Here is a 9,601-nt window from a genome sequence, read left to right as displayed (position 1 = left end):
GGTTGGGAGGCCTGAGACCTTTCCCCCTGCTCCTTAGAAGAGGGTGGGGGTAATCCCAACTCCTGTTCGAGCCACTGCTGAGCCAGGACCTGTGGTCCGTTTGTGGAGTTCCTCACGCTGAGTTCAGGGAAGCCAGATTCCAGGATGGGTTTTCTGAGGCTAACCCGGGGACTTGGTGTGAGGCCGAATTTTCAGACACGACTCTCTGGGCTCCATCCATTACGTGGGCAGGAGGATAAAGAAGAAAGAGATTTCTTTGTCTACCTCAGCCTCTTTTTCTTTAAGATTTTATGTATTTGACAGAGAAAGAGAAAGAGACAGCGAGAGAGGGAACACAAGCAGGGGGAGGGGGAGAGGGAGAAGCAGGCTTCCCACTGAGCAGGGAGTCCCACTTGGGGCTCCGTCCCAGGACTCTGGGATCCCGACCCAGGCCCAAGGCAGACGTTTAACGACTGAGCCTTCCAGGCGCCCCTGACTTTTTTTTTTTTTTAAGCTTCCCCATTCTTATGACAAAACCACTACTGCTATAGTACAACCTAGGGGCCGTTTCATTTTCTTAATCAAAATGTCATATATATGTTAAGCATGTTCTAGAACTGTGCCATCCCCTCCGGCAGCTACTAGCCCAGTGGTTCTCAACCAGGGGTGATTTTTACCCCCTAGGAGACATTTCTGGGGCAATGTTAGGAGAATTTTTTGATCATCACAACTTTGTGGGGGGGGCGGTGGGGGTACCCCCGGAATCTTGTGGGTAGAGAGGAGGGCTGTTGTGAAAGCAGCCTACAGGGCACGGCGCGGGCCCCCAGCACAGACAATGAGGCAGGCAGTCCAAAATGCACAGAGCGCCCAGGTTAAGAACCGCTCCATTAGCCATCTGTGGCTGGCTAATTTTAAAAACGTCAATTAATTAAAATTGGATAAAATTAAAAATCCAGTTCCTCCGTGTCACTGGCCACATTTCAAACGTTAATAACCACACGCGGTCAGGGGCCCCTGTACCAGACAGCCCGCCCAGATACGGATCATTGCAGAAAGTTCTGTTGCTCCATTGTTGTGGACGTTTGTATTGGACAGCACTCTTCGGAGCTTAACAAGTGGATTTTAACTGCCTTTCAGTTTCTGATTTGCACGAGACCTGTAATACAGTTTAGTAATAATAGCTGTAGTTAGTCTTGTCTCGGGGAGATGAATTTGGGGCTCCATTGTATTAACAGAAAGATAGAAAATGTTGTACCTACTTAAAGCCAGTCCTTACCTGTAAGATGACACGTGGCCTCGATTATCTCTAAAGATATTTCTGAGATAATTTCTGTGATTCTAAATTCAATTTGCTTTTGGGGGAAAAAAAAAAGCCGACTAGAATATTGTTCTCAAATGCCCAACTAGTTACCCCAGCAGATGGCGCTGCTGCCACAGTGACTTCAGCAGAAAGGCTTGTTCCTCATAAACGACCCATTGTAAGACAGTTTACAACACGAGCTCTGGAAATTTCCATTCAGGAACAAAAACTTTGTAGTGATAAATTCTGTTGCCACTGGGTTTCCTTCTTCCCTTCCCGTGTACCCCCAAATGCAAATATGACTCTACAGAACCCCACTTCCCTGCTCCTCTGTTTTCCTTTTCAGTCTGATCACGTTGCCATTTATAACTGCTCAGAATTCAGACTGAAAGAGAACCTCAGCATCCTGCTACTTGCTAATTCATTTAATGTCTCTAACCCATTTATTCAGGGAATATTCCATGCCCGTGTCTGCGCCAGGCCCTATTCTAGACCCCACGGTAGCCACAGCGAAGATAGTATATTGACTTTCCGGATCTTAACACTGTAGTTGGGGGAATCATTGGCTAAGGAGTAAGGAATGATAGACTCTTTGCTATAATTTTCTTTCGGAAAACATTAGTTCAAAAGATAGCCTGGTTTCTCATTTAAAATGTATCAGGCAAACTCTAGCTTATGTTAATCTTCCCTCGGCCAAAATCCTCTGAGCGCAGGGCTGCACAGAATTACTAGAACAGCATTTTTTCTTCTTAAATCTTCCAGACAGTTAACCAATTTGCAAATCCGTATAATAGATGGTCATCTCCACAAATGGGAAAAATACCACCACCACCTCCCTCATTGCAGTTTGGGAAAATTTCACATTACCTCGCTTAGCAATGCTCAAAAAGAAGATTCAATTTAAATAGGGAGTCTATTTTTATGAGTCTAGATGTGGTTATATTTATAAGTGGCGTATACCTTTGAACACTTGATCACAATCTGGCACAGCCTCATAAATTCTGTCATCAGACTGGTTCGATGACATCTAACAGATCCCCCCTCCCCCCAGTGCACGAGGGATGTAGATTTTTAGCCTTAGGAAACCGTCTTTTAAAAATGGTAATTACTTTGTCTGTTTTTAGAGTGCAAACTTAACTCCTCTCTTTATTGTAGCCCGGTTTCCTATTGTCGGTGACTGCATTCCCTTGGTTTTATTCCAGTAGAAAATGCTGGCTGTCTGGTACCCATCTGTAGCACAGTTCCTGTTCTAATGAAACAAGTGAGCAAAGAGAATTGATTGACTCTGGGTTTGTCCTGGGGCTGACTGATGTGGCCCGGTACTCTGTGTACCGGGTTGGAGTGGTTAGTCATTAAGCAGACACTTGGGGCTCTGGGACAAGGGACCGAGATGTGCTGGGTTGGGTATTTATAATACGACGAACGCTTAGCCTTAGAGCTTGAGTATAAGACTCAGGCAGCATCAAAAGCAATTAAACACCACCTCTCATTTTAGTGGGCTTGCTAACGGCTGGGCCCTACAGAGTCGTGATTTGTAAGCCTTACCTCAAACCCTCACACCGCTGTTACCCCCATTTTCCAGATGGGTTAAGGAATTTACAAAAGTTCACACAGTAGGTGGTTGTGCCGGGGTTTAAGGCATAGATAGGCCAGAGCTCCTCTGCAAAGCACTCTCTCCTCTTTGATAAATCCCAGAGCTCTGATCCCTGGGTCCTAAAACCGCCTGTCCATTTCAGGCTGGCCTTGGAAGTGGAGGTGGAGCCTCATCCGTAGGTCAAAGGTCGGGACACACCTGTAGGAGGTTGCACCTGCCTAAGGTGGAGGTTGCCTAGCCCTCTCCCCAACCAAAAGAAACCCGCCTGGGGGGCTCCAGACCTGTTGCTCTTGGTGCAGGCAGCTCAGCCGTGCGGGGCCAGGGATGCTGGTGAGTACCTAACAGTGCCTTCCCCCGGGAGCGGCAAAGTCCTTTTTTTTTTTTTCTGAACGGGGGGAGTACTTTGTAATAACTCGGTCAGCGTCAAAAATCTTCACCTGTAATGTGGCAGGGTGGAAAAGTAGGCTGCCTGGGCTTTGAACAAAATCGTCTAACTGATCATGTATTACGTGTACCTATTTGCTTTAATTTTTCACTATACCAGTGTTCTAGTGCCGCTTACTGAATTCTCACAAACGTAGTGGCCTAAAGCAGTACAAATCTATGATCTCCTAATTTCTGAAAGTCAGAAGTCCAGGCCCTGTGTGACCGGAATCTCCGCTCAGGGCTGAAATCCGGGTGCTGCCCGAGGCTAGAATTCTTCTCTGGGGCTTGGGGTGAAGGTTGTGTCTTCCTCCAAGATCACTGGTTGTTGACAGAATTCGGTTCCTTGCACCTGCGGGATTCACGCCCTTGCTTTCCTGCGGGCTCTCAGCTGAGAACTGCCCTGCGCATCTACCGACCTCCCACAGTCACTTGCTCTAGGGCCCCCTCCCTAGGAACTTCACAGGAGGGAAGCCAATACGGCTTTCTTGCTGGCCAGGTGGCTTGACCTCCTTCCTGGCCAGGTGGCTTGACCTTGCTGCAGCTCCTCTGCTGTGGCCAGCCGGAGGAAACTCTGCTTCTAGAAGGTTTGCCTGATTAAGTCAGGACTACCCAGATCATCTCCTGATTTAGGACCTTGGTCACATCTGCAAACTGGCAGAAGGAGTGTGGATACCGGGGACCCAGAATCTTGGGAGACATCATAGAATTCTGCCTACCACACCGCTGATAGCTCATTGCCATCAGGTTTGTGTTGAAGTCCAATATATAACAACATGATCATGATTATTTTTGTCAAGTCGAACACGTGTATGGTGTTTACTGTATGTCAGGCGTGGCTCTCAGGTTTTCACAAACATCAACTCCTATAATCCGTGTAATAATTCTTTGATGCAGGTGTGTTGTTATGTCCACTTCACAGCTAAAGAAAGGGCCACAGAGAGGTCAAGTAACTTCCCTAAGGTCACACAGCCACCTATTCCTTTAATCACATCAAGCCTACATCAACAAGTTTGGCAATGACAAATGAAGGTCCAGATGGGACCCAGAGGTGGGATTTCTCAGCCTCGACTCCATTTTCTTTGGGATCTGCTTACTAACTACAAGGTCACTGGCGTGCCTGCCTGAAGGGTGAGGTGGGAGCATGCTATTCTCTCCTACTCTGGTCTTCATGACTCTTCTGTAAGTCTAGGTATGTTATGGACCGAATATTTGTGTCCCCCCCCAAACGTATGTTGATCACATGTTGAAATCCTAAGCCCCAAGGTGATGATATTAGAAGGTGGGGCCTTTAGGAAGTGATTAGATCTTGAGGGTGGCGGCCCCATGCTGGGGTTATGAATACAATATGAAAGAGACCTCACAGAGTTCTGAGATTTTATTTATTTATTTGACAGAGAGAGAGAGAGAGACCACAAGTAGGCAGAGAGGCAGGCAGGGGTTGGGGGGGGGGAGCAGGCTCCCCGCTGAGCAGAGAGCCCAAGGCGGGGCTCAATTCCAGGACCCTGAGATCATGACCTGAGCTGAAGGCAGAGGCTTAACCCACTGAGCCCCCCAGGCGCCCCCAGGCAGACCTTTTGCAGGAGTCTTCACTGAAGTTTATAAAAACCAAAAGGGAACCAAGGAACAGGCTTATGTAACACGGCCAAGTTTGCTGCTGGTGCACCTGCTGGCCCAGCCCCTGGCCAACTCCCCTTGAGCAGAGAATGTGGGTCCCTTACCTCACCTGACTTCCCTGAAGCATTTCTCTGTGACGTCTCCCCCACCCACAGCAGAGTGGAAGCCAAGACAGACACTAGCCCCCTGGTCTGCTTTCTGCTCAAGGCCCATCTTCCATGCTCTTGCTTTCCTGTCTGAGTCCCTGGTGATGTCACTGGGAGTGACCAGTCCCTACTCACTGAGGCATGGGTCCCACCTTGAGGCTATATTCGCCACCATGTGATGGAGAAGGTCCTACAGCCCAATACACCCTCCAAAACCTTTGGACTCCTTCAAGTGTATAAATTCTCACTAATTTGACAAGATTGATTTTCTACCCTTTACTTTGCAAAATCCATTGTGAGGCCGAAGCAAGTAAAATTGATTTCCGCTCACTTTCCTCCCCACCCAAGGCCTCTCGGCTCACTTCGGGCGATATGAGATTTTTCAACTTTCTATACCCTTTTGAAAGCTTGGTTTTTTTTTTTCTTTTTTCTGAGTACAGTGAAATCAGGTGGCTCTACAGGCCTGTGTGGGAATTTTAATGCAACGTTTTTCTCGGTGTTTAAGCCTCACGGGCTTAGAAGATACCGCTGTTGGAAGCCAAAGTATTTATATTGTAAACATTGGGTTATGACCACGGAAACTGGCGATGGTATCACTGTGCTTTTCACCCAATACATGTAGTCCTGTGAGTTGCGGTGTGCAGAATTGAATGTACTAGGTGTGGGTTTTATTCCTTAGCATACGATGTAAGGAGCACCCTGTTTACTTTAGTTCTCTAAAGTGGATTTAATTGGTCCCAAACCACCATCAGCCCAGCTGGAAATTCCACCGTGGTCATAAAATGACCCCTGCTGAAGAGTTAAGCAGAGATCTCCAGGGTCTTTTGTTGCCCAGAACCTGCAAGGAAGGGTTCCTGAAGCTATTTTAAAACATTTCCACTCTTTTTGGAACCTGGAATCTGTAAAGTTGCCTCTTCCACAAGAGCTTTCTTCTTGTATATCAGTTAGCTCAAGTAGCTTCTAGTCCTTGGGACTAAATGGTTGCTGATGGAGTCTGAGTGCCACGATTGGGGTTATAAGTGGGCCTGTTGTCTCGCCTCGTCTCTTCTAGGGTTTCAGATCAGATGTGTTCCCCAGGCCAGTAGTGCTGTATGCCCTTTGTCATGAGGACAAAGGATTCAGGAGGGAACAGCACAAATTCATATCAATCTTGACTCTTGGGAAAACCACTGATAGTCAGAACCCCCCCACCACCACCACCTCACCCCCGCCCCCACCGCCAAAGCCGAGTCAATTAGGTGCACTTTCTGTGACAGATGTACTTTTCTAGTCTTCGTAGGAAGGACTGACAATCAAGTAGCAAGAGCCATGGGTTATTTGCTGCCCAGAGACAGCCTGTAGAGCGTCGGAGGTGCAAATGGTCTCCTTGGGCCCTCTTGTGCCCTTTGGCTCCTTAATGTGTTTTCTGATCCAATCACTTCATTTGTTCATTGGGTTGAGTGAAAATGCACTCTGCTGTTGGGAGATTTAGCAGTAGAAGAGAGGAAGAAAGAAATCCGTGTGCTAGTACTGGTTACAAAATAAAATCATGGTATTAGCGATCCGGAAGGATTTTGAGGAGTGGGATTAGTGATGCCTTGGTTCCCAGGCTGCAAGTGGACGGTCTTCGCCATGCCTGGTCAATGCCGACTCCTTTCCCTCTGATTAATGAATAAGCCATTCTCTGTCTTTAGTTCAATAAACTGGGGAGCGAAGGCAGCCGTTCTACTGTGAATCCCCACCAGTGTGGGCGATGCCAAATTAGTTGTCAAATGAGGCTGGCAGGTAGTCTTCCTTGGGCTGCAAATTTTTGTGTCTCACGGGATTTCCACTGTAGGTCAGGACTCGAGTCGGCCCGCTACTTTGTAAGGGTGAAAAACTACAGTTTGACGTGAGACTTCGGTTGTCCTCTGCTGGAAGAAGTGATGGAAGCAAATGACTTCTTTCTGGACACCTTCCTCTTCTTAGGCTTGTCATAGGGCACTGAAGTCCCTCTTTAAGTGGAGAGTCATGGAATAATGAGCTCCTCTGAATTAGTGTTAGTTACGTAAAGAGTGACTCAAGATTAGGGAGGAGGCTTGTGTCCACCCCCCACCCCCGCCATGTGGAATAACAGGACAAGATTTGATGTTTGGCTGCTCCGGCTGTGGAGGACCCACTGTAGCAAACACCTTGCTTGACTAGTGGAGGCAACGTAATGACCTTTTAGTGTGCCTGCCTTGGCGCGGACGATAGCTTCTGAGTAGCTGTACCTTGGTAAATTTTTAAGATTCAAGTCTTCAGACAAAAAATATAGAGACATCTGATTTGTAGTGTTTACCAATTTCTGTGCTAGAAATACGCCCACCGTGGCCCATTTCAGCCCACCCACCTGATTCTGTGGGGCCGGTACCACTTGGCTTCAGCCACCCGTGCTTTGTAGGAATGGTTAAACCTTATACAACGAAGCTGGCTCCTATTGACTGACTTTTTCTTCTCTGGAAGATCTGCTGGATAGGAGAGTTCAGGGCCTGTGTTTTGATACTGTCCCTTTTACCAGTGCCTCACCTTGATGGCTTAAACACAAACTAAGGAGAAGCCGCCTAATGATACAGATTGATTGGTCTCCTCCAGGTAAGCTGTAGGTGGCCTCCAACTGCATGTTTTCATCATGAAGGTGCGGGGTTGTGGAGAGAACTTTGTGTTCCAGTGGGTGTGGGGCCCATTGGGCAAGAGATCTTTCTGTTCTCCCCAGATTTCCCCATAATTGACCATTTCCCTCTGGGACAAATCGTACGTCGCCTACCCGCATCCTTGCCTCCCCAACAACTTAGGAATAACAACCAGGCACCAGCTTCTTCCATAGCAACTTGAAAGCAAGTCTGTGGGGCTGTGCACTTTACATTCATCTTCTGTACTCTCCCTCTGCAAGTTCAAGCAGTAAGGGGGTAGATGAAAGATGGAAATAAGATGTCAGCGAACTCACCGAGCCCAGAGCAAACTGTGCAGCCTTCTCTGAAAAGATGTCACCATTTTGACTCTGAAAAATATAACGTACAGCATGGTGACTGTAGCTAATAACACAGTGTTGTGTATTTGAAGGTTTCTATGAGTAGATTGTAAAAATCCTCATCCCGAGAAAAAAAAATTTAACTCCGTGAGACGATGCATGTGAACTACAGTTGTGGTGTACATTTTGTCATATACACACATGTCAAATCACTGTGTTGTACACCTGGAACCAATACAGTGTTAGAGGTCAATTATACCTTCATACAACTGGGAAAAAATAAAGAACAGATTTCTGGAGAGAAAAATGAACATTAAAAAGGAGTTTTCTCCTATAATTCAAAAGAAGTGAACATACTTTGCTCATTAAAATCACTCATCACTTTTGAATTCCCTAATTCTTTACAGTATAGTTTAGAAAAGATATTCCCCAACTGTAAAATCACACACAGAACTTCTAAAAATACTGGTTTCCCAACCTCAGACCTGATGCTTGAGAATCCCAGCCGGGGTGGGGCATGGAGAGGAAGGGCAGACCCTGTGTTTCGAAAAAGGACTTGGTTAGTGCTCAGGTAAGCAGCCCTGAGAGTTACGTGGTATTTTCTAGATCAGCAATTCATATGGGAGCCTAGAAAGACAGAGGGAGTTACATATTAATGTTGCCGGTGATAAGAAGTCAAACTTCTGTATCAGTGGCCCATCAAAATGGCTCCCCATCGAACCTCGGGCTCCCCAAACTTGGCAATGGATCTCACTGTGGTGTTGACCAGCTGCTGGCCATTTCCTCTTTCTGCCCCTAGAGCAAAGTCCGTGAAATACAGAAGGTTCTAGAAGTACTAGGGAAACTGAAAGCTGTGCCCCATCTGGGTGACTCTGTCTTCAGAGGCTGGAAGAGCTGTCAGAAAGGCAAGTTCTTAATAGTCACTTGTGGCCTTTCATGGACATCAGGTTTTGGAATTTGAGTCAATGTAGATTAGGTACGTCAACTGCTGTTGCAACTGACCGTGAGTTAGCATCTCTGTGCCTTATGATAACTGACTTGAGTATAATCAGCAGGCGAACATGCTCTTTATCACTGTCCATCTTTCTAAGCTTCTGTATATTGATTTCCAGCCTCAGAGCTGGGCCAAAACAGCCTTGAACTCAAAGTGATAATTCTACTCTGCTTCCTTCTGTACTTACTTATTCATCAAATAATAAATGCAGAAGGTCCACTATGGTCCAGAGATACAGCAATAAAAAAAAATTAGACCAGAAACTCTGCTCTCTTGGAGTCCCCTAATGGGAGGACAGTTAAAAAATTATAAAAGGAAAGTAATAACAAATACATATGGTAATGTAGTAAACAAAATCATTAAGTAAAATTTACAATATATCAGATGGTGCTTAGTGTCACAGATACAAGGAAGAAGAGGGACAGTTGGGTTAGGATTGTGCGCTATTGGTGGCTCTTAAACAGGGTTTGGTTGCTAAGAATGACTCCCAAGACCTTTAATGACAGTGCTGACAAATCTGGAATTTATTCCAGGAAGAGGGCGCAATGGAGAAAGAGCATTAAAGCGAGGCTAGGCATCA

The sequence above is a fragment of the Mustela lutreola genome, chromosome X (assembly GCF_030435805.1).
Source record: "Mustela lutreola isolate mMusLut2 chromosome X, mMusLut2.pri, whole genome shotgun sequence".
NCBI classification, from domain to species: domain Eukaryota; kingdom Metazoa; phylum Chordata; class Mammalia; order Carnivora; family Mustelidae; genus Mustela; species Mustela lutreola.
This window is presented reverse-complemented; position numbering follows the sequence as displayed.